Below are 12,157 nucleotides of genomic sequence, written 5' to 3'. Positions count from 1 at the left end.
AGGTGCTTTCGATATTGTGCTAACAGGGCATCGTCAGGGCATTTGTGAGAGCATTCATGCCCCGTCTTCGTTTTCCATTCTTTAAACGGGCAGAATAATACGTTACTGCTTCTAGGGTCCTGTATCATAACTCCAGCACGTGCGTGCCTCCTCAAAGTGTAGAACGAGGTAAAAGATAATTATTCGGTCTTTGTACACTTCGTAAGTGAATAAGGGCTCAAGGCATCCCGCTGTTAAAATGGTCAAGAGTGTGCTTGCATTCCATTTTTACAGCACTAGCTGTTCAATGCGAATGTCATTGGGAATCGCATTGTCGGCGTACGCGAAGGAAGAGGAGGGCAATGCTTTGGAGAAAGTATGAGTGCGGCATGGAAGAGAGCCTGCGCAAGAGAGAGAGGAAGGAAGGAAGGAAGGCCTCAGACGTTGCTGGTACATACCCACTGCGGGGGAGTGGCCAAGACACAGGCGGTTAATTGCTGGATACAGGAAAGTTTTGACGGGAAAAGGAGTGGTAATAGGATGTAGCCTGATAGATTGGAAGACAGAAGGACAGGGGTCCTGTTAACTTGGAGATCGAAGGCGGGACAATGGCTTAATGTGCAGAATAGTACACAATGCCTGTAATGATCCAATGTCGTACTGACTGAGAGCGGGAAGAAGAAATTAGAATGGGAGGCGCTGCGTTTCTTGAAGAAAATTTTGAACAGCAGAGCGCACACTCCTGTCGCTTCGTCCAAGCAAAGAAGCGCCAATGGAAAGAACAACCATGGAGGACACAGGCAAGCCCAGTTGATGAAATGGAATTTGCAAAAGACGCTTCCTCAAATGAGAGAAGCGGCGGCAGAGCAGCAGGAAATGATCTATTGTCTCAGGTTCGGCACAAAAAGGGCACAGTGGGGAAGCCGCCAGGCCAGATCTGTGATGGTAGAAATTTAGAAGGGGAACCCGGCAACGCAAGCGCGTGAAAGAGACCTCTAGTCTGCGTGAGCGCCAGTCTTTGCTACTCCAAGGATGCAGAAGATGCTGATATTCGGGAGATGATGTAAGAGTCGAGGCAGCAAATTCCTGAAATATTGTGTAGCTGCGAAACCTCACCGCAGCTGTATATGCACACGTTGGTAGGACAGCAACAATTGGGCCGCAGAGAGAGGCTCTTGCTAAGGAATCTGCAACCTCATTTAAGTGAAAACCAATGTGACCTGGTACCCAAAGCAACCTTACCGAATTTAGATGGAGCGGAATCAGGAACTTAAAGTGGCGTAATGCCCGAGACTCAGTGGGTGAGGATAAGGAAGAGCAAATGGACAGAGAGTCTGTCATAACCACAACCTGGGAAACGGTAGTTTCTAATTTTCGTAAGGCTAAGGTTACTGCTAATAATTCAGGCAGAAAAATGGGAGTGAAGTCAGGAAGACGGAGAGAAAAAGACCAATCCAGTGAAGGCGTAAAAATTCCCACACCTGCCTTCTCGTGATCCTGCGAGGCATCGGTAGCAATAAGAACATGAGAGGGAAAGGACCTTAGGTGGTCCTGCAAGAGACCCTGAAGAAGCGGGAAGGGCTGCAGCTTGGCATTCGATGGGAAAATGTCATCAAATTCAATCTGGACAGATGATGAGTTGTTATACAATTGGCGGACATCTGTGAAATGAATATTTATGGGATCAAGGAGGGACTGCACGTAACATATCTGCGGGGTATGAAAACGAGACCGGGCAGCACTAAAAAAGGCGGAAGGTTGACTAAGAAATATTATACTGGAAGCGTGAAGAGGAGAGTCGCACAATGTTAAAAATGTTTGAACTGTTAAAAGGCGAAACCTAGCTGATAACGATGGCATTCGCGCCTCAAGGTGCAGAACAGCATTGGCGACATATTTTGGAAGCCCAAGACAAAGGCGCAACGCCTCACGCTCCAACAGCACAAGAGGGCGAAGTTTATAGGCAGGAGCTCCCGAGAATAAAACACACCCGAACTCCAAAATTGGGCGGAAGTACATTTCACAAATCATCAGAAGTGTATGCCTTCTCATGCCTGAGCTAGCACTACAAAGCCTACGCAGGATACCAATGGTCCGAACTCCTTTTGCAGAAAGTTGCTCAATGTGTGGCCTCCAGGAAAGAGTAGAGTCGTATATTACTCCGAGATACTTCACCGTCTGAACTTGAGGTATTATGCTATTTCTATAGAGCAGGGAGATATTTACAGGAACAGAAACTGGAAATACTAACTGCGCATTTCTTCACATTAAGGGACAGATGAATTCTTCCTAACCAGTTGTCAAGAACATTGTGGTAATTTTGCAGGGTTCGATAAAGAGTGTGAATGTCACCTGCACAAGAGAGCACAAGCGCATGCCTCGCGCCTCGTGCTACCATCGTCGTCGTCGTGTGGGGCGCGCGGTCGCAGCGAGACACCGCCAAACACCTCGAAATGCCTCTCAGCATCATGCAATTCATCAAATGCTCTCTCGCTGCTTTCGATCGCGTTTCTCCAGTCGTCCTCGCTGGCGCCTTCAAGGTCGATGTCATGAAGCACAAGCAACTCGTTGTCGGCGTCGCACCAGAGGACTTCACTCTCCAAACCAAATCCAACGTCGACAACGTGAGCATGCAGTGCAGTGTAAAAGCGATTACGGACATATAAGCCCGCGTTTGCCTGGCCACAAAGGTGGCGCAATCAGGAAGAAATAAGCGGAAACGACACAGAGCCCATAAACGCAGCGGTCAAACCCATTAAGATGTATTCTTGTCCTTTAATAGTCAACAATGAACCCATCGTCAAACTAAGATTACCAACGCTCGCACTAAAGACGCTACGAACAAAAGCGCTGTGTATGCATCTTCCTTGTGATTGCCTACGCTAACCTTAGCATTCGTAAATCCTTTAGGATGGTCGTTGGTAATTGTTTCCTTAGGATACTTGTACGCTGCCGAGCATCACGCAGTCATCCACTTACCTGAAGACGGGCAGGATCCGTCCGCCACACAGACTATATTTCATCTTCACGTGGAACCCTCCCAAGAAGAAATCACACAGTGTTGCTGACCAACATACGAAGGACATACACAGCGGCCTTGCATAGCGATGATGATAAAGCTTTATTAGAAGGGTTGGATCGTTGACCTAATGGTTTGGGTTAGGGGAGTGCCCCAAACTTCAGATCATGCGGAGGATGCCCGATTCCGTGATGAAGACGAACAGCTTCCTTCGGACGCGGTCGGCCTTATATGAGAGATGGTTTCCCTCCTCGGAGCTGGCGACATTTCCTGAATATACTACATGTCTTCATGGAAAACCTCGAATGCAGCGGGGCAGTTGCTAAGAAACTCCGAGAAGCAGGCTACGTTTATCCGCGCTGTGCTCTGAGAGGCCATGATTTCGGGCTGGTCGACGGCGTGTAAATAACGACAGGCAATGCAAAGCCAACTGTGCAAAACGCCACAAACATCTGTAATCGGTAAGCGCAGTGTGCTGGTGGTGTTGTATAGAGGATACACCCATCACAATACAGCAAAAGGGGCGATGCATGAATGAAACTGCCCCTGAAAACGCGTCCTCAGTTGAGGGGGTGAACGCAGGACACCTGTTCGGTCGGCAGTGCGAATGCAGCCTTCTACTGCACGATATCATCATTCTGGTAAAAAAAAAATGCATCAACTGGCATGCGAAGTCATCGACGCGCACGCTATACGCGGCGAGTACAGCGTGTGCGCTCATCCAATAAGGAAGTGCGCTATCTAGAACACGTGGCTGAGTAGCGCGCTTGGTTATCGGAGAGCACCATGCGGTTTCCTTCACGAAATTTTTGCGACCACCATAAACAGGGTTTTCGAAGTTACATAAAAAAAAGTAAGCGATGTGAAGTACACGAACTCTGTCTTTAGACGCAGGTTATACGACTACGCGGATACCAAGCGAGAGGAACGCCGCCGCGGTGGCTCAGCGGTTGTGGTGCTCGGCTGGTGACCGATCCCGGCCACGGCGGCCGAATTTCGATGGCGGCGAAATTCCAGAGGCCCGTGTGTTGTGCGATGTCAGTGCACGTTAAAGAACCCCAGGTGGTCGAAATTTCTGGGGCCTTTCACTACGGCGTCCCTCATGGCCTGAATCGCTTTGGGACGTTAAATCCGCATAAACCACACCAAGTGAGAGGATTGTTGCCCTTGTCAATCTCCAAACAAACTACAGTAATTTATTGAATCATTTAATCAGTGTACTTGGCGTGCATGTTTAAATTCCAAACAAGGCGGTCGTATTTCTAGACCAACCTATTTGATATAGTTGTCATAGCGCGTTCGTGTTTGTAGATCTTTGCTTCGAAATTTGCAAGTGAGTCCTCGCTGTTTAGGCTATAAGGCGGCGACGATGAACCCGAAAATTCTTCTCCTGTGACGTAGCCGTTTCTTAAGACGTTACTTCGATTTCGCGAGCCGAAGGTAAAAGAGGAACAGAGGGACAGCTCTATGTACTGCTTTAAGGTGTTTGGCATGTGAAACGCCATGCGCCACAGTATGTTACACCCAGATGAGTTTTGCGCCGATCCTTACCGCCATGCATGCGTAATTGCAAAGAGTGAGTTGGAAAATTTCTTGGTGAATATCTCTTAACACGGCCTTAGAACCAGAATCCTGCGAAATCTAGTAGTCTAGCAGTACGACCGCCTGCAAGTTTCCAGTACAAACATACACGCGAACTGCAGTGAGTGAGAAGTTTGACTTGATTTGTGCTAATTAGGAGATCGACAGCGACAGTTATCCTCTTGCTTTGTGTCCGCATGGTCGCTAAACTAAGCCTGTAAGAATGCCTTTTTTCAGCTGCCCATAGTTCGTAAAAAAACCCTTAAATCCCAAGTTTGAACAGCCTACTGGTGTCTTTACCGAGGATGGAGCAAGGCCCGTTTCGAGATGGAACATCTACAGTGCCCCCAGTCCAGTCAGTATGGCATTCAGTCACTTGCGCACTCCGCACTTGGGGCCAAATCTACGTTCGTTTTGCGAGGAACAACAGTTGCATTCGCGGTTCAGGCCGGTCCGGTGTTTTATTTTTTACTCTTAACGATAAGTGTTCACAATAAATCACACCGCGTGACGGGATAAATAACGAGTGCTGCCCTTAATGCTCTGCTTCGGTACTTCGGTACATCCTATGGCCTACAGGCACAGAGGTCTTGGCCCATACTTTTGTGCTGTTAAATTCAGCGCCGAACAATGAGAAGTAACATACTCGCCAGTCACGTTGTTTCTGGGGCTGAACAGCACCTTTTTGCACCAGCTGAGAAGCTTAAAGGCTACGGTCTCGATGGACGGCGCCTAATCCAAAGCAGGATGGGAATTCAAATTCTGCAGCGAAGAATGAAAAGGTGCAATATTCATTTACTGAGTGTAACCAAATCTAAAGCGTTTATTTGACAAATCTTCAACGCTCTAATGTAATAAATAATGTGTCCTATTATTGCTTACAATTTTCGCGTTCCGAATAATTAAAGATACAAACAATGACAACATAATTAACTTCCGTTCCTTGTATATGCAACTGAGTTCGCAAGCTTATTAAAATATTCCCAGTATTTACCATTTAAAAATTATTGCTTCGACTTGAGGGTAAAGAAAAAATACAGATTCTGTCCGTGTGAGCACTTGATCTTTCGAAATTTCTTTCGTGCGCTATTTGCAATGCTTGCTTTAAAGATCTGAGCTTAGCGCATATTTTATTTCAAATTTTTGCACACATTACGCTAACATTGCTTACTCAAGTTTCTACTCTGCTTTACAGCAGAAAACTTCATTAAACCGGTGCGCCGGTTGTTATTTACGTGGCAGAAAATCAGGGTGCAGTAATCCAGTCTGTCTCAAAAATGTATTTGCCCTGCCGGCAGCCGACACTGGCCAAAAACCAGTGTGCCCTTTTCGGCTTGCAAAGATTACCGCAGCTATTTCAGACTGCGTGGAACAAAATACTAAGTAATGTTTAAGCAGCGATTGCTGACCAATGCCAGTCTCAAGACTGAAATTCAGGCTTAATACGAGCCAACTGCGTTCTGTTCAGTTTCTGCACTCTTTTCTTTTCTGGTAATGAACGTTGCATAAAAAAAGCGAATGTCCAATATTTTCTTTTTTTCCAATTCGAGGGTATTCCGTGTAACTGGATCTATAAGGTATGAACATACAGAATCGTCATCCATGAACAAAATAACTCTACGTACTTTCTAGACATGTCGTTTAACAACGCGCAAAAAGCTCTCGCAGCTGTGAAAGGTATTTTTCCGGACGAAAACCGGCTGTAATAACAGGGCACGTTTTTTAGCCGTTCGTGCCTGTCTACTGTGAAAGAGGAAGGAATGCAGACGGAGATCGGCATCCAAGTGTTCCTGCAAAAACAAGAAAGAGTCTGGCAGGCTTGAGTTGGTTGTGCTTAGAGCACATAATGTACGCGATAATCTAAAAGCTATGCTGCTAATCAAGGAAATGAGTCGATAATAACATTTATCCGTTCCCATGAGTTTAAAGATTGCAACATTTCTCAAAGCAATCTTGCACAGTGGAGCGAACGCTCGACACTGACAGGTATGTTCAGAATGAGAACTTTATTAGACATTTTTATGGCGATTGCGAAAAGTTGCATACCAAAAATGCGCCATAGACGACTACTGTAAACAGGCCTGCTGCGCAGAAAACGACGAAAAGAATCAAGTAGGATCCCGCCCAACACATTAACTAGCAAGGATCAAGCAACAGCAAGCAAGTATATTATATACAAAAACTTCAACCTAATAGATATATAAATGCACAAGAATAAAGCTTGAGCACATAAACAAAGATGCTAAAAAGCCCAAGAACAATATAAAAAACGATGATAGTAATCAATCAGAGGACCTAAGCATAGTTAATTGTGCGCATCGTTAAGTAGTGGACTTTAGGTGATGTCCTTTATTAAAACGAGATAATGCACATAAATCTTTAATGACCTTAGTTAGGGCGTTCAATTAAAAACTCAGAGGGGCACTTTGCCTCAATTCCGGTGAGGCGAAAGCCTTTAGCGCGGGGTTCTTCTTGTGCCACTGATGTGTGGTTAAGATGTTAATTAAGTACACAACTGTTAGTGAATCTTAAATTCTGGAGACACTGGAGGGCGTTTGGGAGGTGTCCGTCTGGTTCGACGCCTTTCTGCACTCTCCGGCGTCCTATACAAGGAGAGATATATGCGCTGGCAGGAAGTACCATAGTTGTTGGCACGCTCGGTTGCGGAACGGAAGTATGGTGGTTCGAATCCCATCATGCACATTTTTTTTTCTTCTCGAGTTGCTGGATGTAACGGACGCCGGACGGATTTAAAAGGCTTTCGCCTTAATAATATGCAAGTGAAATGGACGGTCTGCTTGGAGTACTTCGTAGTTTTGGCATAAGAGTACGCACCGAGTACGCATCAGCCATCTGGGACCCCGCTCAACTTAACCTAACCCACTGTTTTGAACTTGCGCAAAATCGCGCCGTTAGATTCATCTACTCAAACTACTTATACTCCACCAGTGTTACCTCCCTGAAAAATAATGCATGCCTACCTAACCTCAAGCAACGCCGTATTGTTGCAAGGCTATGCTTGTATCACAAAATAGATCATAACTTTACTCACAACTGTCCTATCCAACCTGCTCATCGTTCTTCAGCCCGCACAAGCCACCACAAGGCCGTTTACCCACCTCCTGCTCGCACCGTGACCCATATTCATTCCTTCTTCATCCAAACAGCGCGTGACTGGAACAGTCTTCCCACCAGTACCATCCTTCTTACAAACTCGGACCATTTCAAGAAAGCCATCGAAACTATGTTCTATTAAACACCAGGTTGTTAGCCCACCCCTCATGAAAAGCCCTCAAGGGCCCTTGAGGTATCTATACTAAATAATAAATAAATAAATAAATTACTGAAAGCGGACAGGAATTGTTAAGGCTTGTCAATAAGAATGCGACAAGTGGCAATAGATTATTGATGAGCCTGAATAGGAAAATTTCACAATTGTGCTTAAGAGATCTGCAATTGCGAAGCTATTTGCTTGGAGTAGAGATGTGGCACCGGCACTGCGTGAGCTGGATGTGATAATTCTTGCGGCTTTAATCTGCATGACCTGAACTCAATAGAGGTGTATGTAAGTGTTACCCTGACATGTGATAGCGTAAACGATTTCAATGTGAACAAATTAGCTGTACAGTGACAATAATGTAGTAAGAATAAAGTATGCACGCGCTTGAAGAAAGAGTAAAACTCCAGGTGCCATTTTCTCGCTTGTGTTGGCAATTTGGTAATGATACTTAGATGGCTATTGGGTTAAAGACCCAGAAACTTGAAAGTCACATGGTGAAATAGTTTGGTTCGGAAATAGTGACAAGTGAAATGGTGGCTTGTTTTAGTTGAATAGACGTGAATAATGCGAACGCTGTTTGAGATGCGCTAATACAAAGTGTGCTCTTGTTTTAGCATTCGAGGACGCTGATAGGCTAGAACTTAGTTCAGAAACGAGAGATGACATGTACCAGAGCTAGAATGGCAGTCTCGCTCACGTATCAATACGCCATAGGAAAAAAAGGAAGTTAAGTCTGTCCTTATTATCTATATTAGATAAAAGATGGATCTTCGAGGAACTCCGTTATTAACAGTTTGCGGATGAGAAAAAAAAGAAACACAGGAGATAGACAACCTGACTCCTTTCACGTAAACGCCGTTTTAGAAGCGTAAGAAGCGTTCCACAGATTTTATCTTCCTCATGCTTAGCAAAAAGAATATTGAGATAAATAGTGCCATGCTCCCAATTAGATCAACGAAAACTGATAAAGGAGTTTCTTTAGAGACTGTATAGCTTTCCTTTGTGACCGTATGGCTGCGCTTGGGCAGATGCTAATGATTTCTGCCGCAAGGCTAGGCCTATTTTATGCAGAAATAAAGACGTATAAAAAAAATAATTACTCCCTGATGAAAAACTGAAGAAGCGTAGAGCCCATCTTTTGTAGATTTCTTTAAATGGCCCGTATTAACAAGAGAAAGCAAAACCCAGACTCTGTGGGCAGATGATGTTAAATGTATTCAGGTAGTTATAAAATGTTTGGAATAATTTTCTCACATTCTCTTACGAAATGGTGACAATCATGTGGGCCGGTAGGCGGAGAGTAGTTAGCTGTCTCCGTTTTTAAAAGCTGGTATTACCTTAGCTTTCTTAATTTTTTGTGGAAATACAGCAGTGTTTGGGGACATGGATACATTTTACATTGGATGCGTGATGATGCTTATATGGTTGAGATATATATTGTCGATGCCTGGCCTTGCCAAGTTGCTGCTTCGGCTGCTGAGCAAAACTGGTCTGCCCTCCTTCTAAATCTCTCCAACATTCCATTCCTCCTTTCGAAACCTGTGATTTGTGGCACGCTTGTAAAAAAAAAGGCAGGTCCTGTGTCCTGGAAATCTTTTTACCTACCCTGTACGTTCATTTAGCCGGTTTTATTTGAGCAATAATAGCGTTGGTCAAGTTTTCCCTCCTTGCACCTAACTTCTAACTTCAGGTGTGAGGTGCTATGACGTGCATAACAAGAAATCCAATTTTCACAAGGCTTTCACATTGCTGATTACCATTTGATGTAGGTGACCTCTCATAGACACACCTTAGAGAACGGTCTATAGGCAATACAGATCCTATAGACAGTCTATAGACAATCTATAGATTTATGGGCATACACTTTTATTAAAGTTTTGTCTATAGACAGTCTATAGACTATGAATAGACAAAATAAACATCTATTGGAAGGCAATAGTCTATAAGAACTCTATCGACTCTCTATAGACCATTTCTTTAAGGTTCACGTGCCGTGCCAGTTGTTTCCGTGCCATGATACATCTGCAGTGTGTAAACGACCTTTCCGAGTTCTTTCATTGAAGTCTCTTGAGTAAACTGAACCAACTTTTCTTTTATCAGAGAAACAGTATGCCATGTTGGAGGTGGAAATCAAGATGCTGGAGAAAGAAAATGACAGGCTGCAGAGGGGCAATAAAGTCCTGAAAACTGCTGTAAACGGTGGACAACACAATGGAACTTCTGACCAAGCAGCTCCCTTCTCGGCCCAGGCTTTAACACAGCAGTGTGTTAGTTGACCTACTGTCACGTGACGTGCCAGTTGCTGTGCCATGCTACATCTGGCACTGCTGAATGCTGACCTTGCCTTTAGGTTTTTCCTGTCCGAAACAACAGTCGGCAGAGTGATGGCCAAGAACATCTCATTATTGTCAGCAGAGCTTAAGCGCTTTATTGTGTGGCCATCAAGGGAAGATGCGAAAAGAAGTATGCCTGTGTTGATGTAGAGAAAGTACCCAGATTGCATTCCAATAATTGATTGCACTGAGTGTATAATCCAGAGACCTCTGGGCTTTTCGTCACGATCCCAAACGTATTATCACTACAAAGAATCAAACACTATCAAATTTCTGGTGGAAATTACGTCATGCGGCTCAATCAGCTTTATTTCGAAGTGCTGGGCTGACCCATACTAGGACACAGTCATTGTAACCAAATGTGCGGATACATGTGGGACTTGCAGTTGGATGCATGAAGGTGTTTCATATACTGAGAGACAGAATGCCAATCACATTTGTGAAGCATGCAACTGACATAACGATCATTTGTGCAGCCATCACAAACATAATGCCCCGATTAGAATAAGTGAGTATTTTCATTGTCCTCCTGAGGTCAGGTTAGCTTCCCTTAAATTAGTGAAATATGCTGATCAAATTACGGTAGTGGTATGCTACAGTAAAGTGCAAAATTCCTGCAGAACAGTAGTAGCGATGGTGGCACGTCGTTTGTAAAATTATGAAGCAACAACTTTGCTGTGAGGGACATTTCGGAGGACACAAGTGCAGCATATTAAAAAAAATCACAGGGATACAGTACACAAGGATAGATGCTTCCATTACATCCGCGTAACGTGGCCTCGCTTGTGAATGTAATTTTTTACGTTTTTATGTTGTGGGGTTTAGCCTCCTGAAATGATATAAGGGCTATGAGGGACGCCGTAGTGAATGGGTCCAGATTAAGCTAGACAGTCTGGGGTTCTTTAATGTGAGTTTTAACGTCGCCAGCACACTTTCGTTTTTGTATTTTGCCTCCATCAAAATACTGCTACCGCAGCGATGATTGACTCACCAACCTTGGGATCAGTGGCCAAACGCCAAAGCCACTGTGCCATGTATTTCAAGGCGAAAGTCTTTCTGGCCACATCAGTGTGCGCAAGACCTGTCCGCAGGAAACGTGTACAAGAAGTGTCCGCTCCACCAGTCAATAAAAAAAAAAATTCCGACGAGGATGGGATTCGAACCCACGCGGGCAGAGCCCAATGGATTAGCAGTCCATCGCCTTAACCACTCGGCCACCACGTCTCTTTTTATTACTTTATTGCCTGTTTCGACAGTTTACAAAAGATCACAAACATGTTCTGCGCTGCACTCTCAAAACATCAAGAGCGGACATGCGTTTCACTCACGTGAGAAAATCAAAACTGTTTCAAAGAACACAACTCTCCCATCAATTCGATAACTTCATCTCCAAAACATAGCTCCTTGTACACTTCACACAACTTAAAAATGTTTTCTTTGAAGTATTCTCGGACAGACCGCGTATCTTCATCGCAGTGTCGTACAGCCATCCTGCTTCGCCAAATGCTGTGCAGGTCAAGAAGGGAAATTATATCGTATTTATAAAGATCCGACTCAACGTCCAGGAATCGTATCCCATACGGCGTCAAGAATAAGTCTTTCTTTATTGTACGCGAGAGCATGTCCTTAATTATATATATCGTATTTATAAAGATCCGACTCAACGTCCAGGAATCGTATCCCATACGGCGTCAAGAATAAGTCTTTCTTTATTGTACGCGAGAGCATGTCCTTAATTAAATATATCGTATTTATAAAGATCCGACTCAACGTCCAGGAATCGTATCCCATACGGCGTCAAGGATAAGTCTTTATTGTACGCGAGAGCACGTCCCAAAAGAGCAGCGCATCCCAGCAATCAATAAAGACGTGTTCTATTGACTCTGGTTTGTGACATAACAAGCGACCACTCGGCCACCTCGTCCGGCGAAAAGAAGGTGTTTTAGATGGCATATGTCGTAACTT

General features: G+C 44.5%; 1 non-coding gene across 1 annotated transcript; it reads right to left on the bottom strand.

Moving 5' to 3' along the window:
- Window positions 1-11,334: 11,334 nt before the first annotated feature.
- On the bottom strand, window positions 11,335-11,416 carry TRNAS-GCU (transfer RNA serine (anticodon GCU)). Its single transcript has one exon. It is a non-coding gene; the product is annotated as a tRNA-Ser (tRNA).
- Window positions 11,417-12,157: the final 741 nt, after the last annotated feature.

Source organism: Amblyomma americanum, chromosome 1 (assembly GCF_052857255.1).
Source record: "Amblyomma americanum isolate KBUSLIRL-KWMA chromosome 1, ASM5285725v1, whole genome shotgun sequence".
In the NCBI taxonomy this organism is placed as follows: Eukaryota; Metazoa; Arthropoda; class Arachnida; order Ixodida; family Ixodidae; genus Amblyomma; species Amblyomma americanum.
The sequence above is the reverse complement of the archived record's forward strand: the minus strand, read 5'-3'. Positions and strand labels throughout refer to the sequence as shown.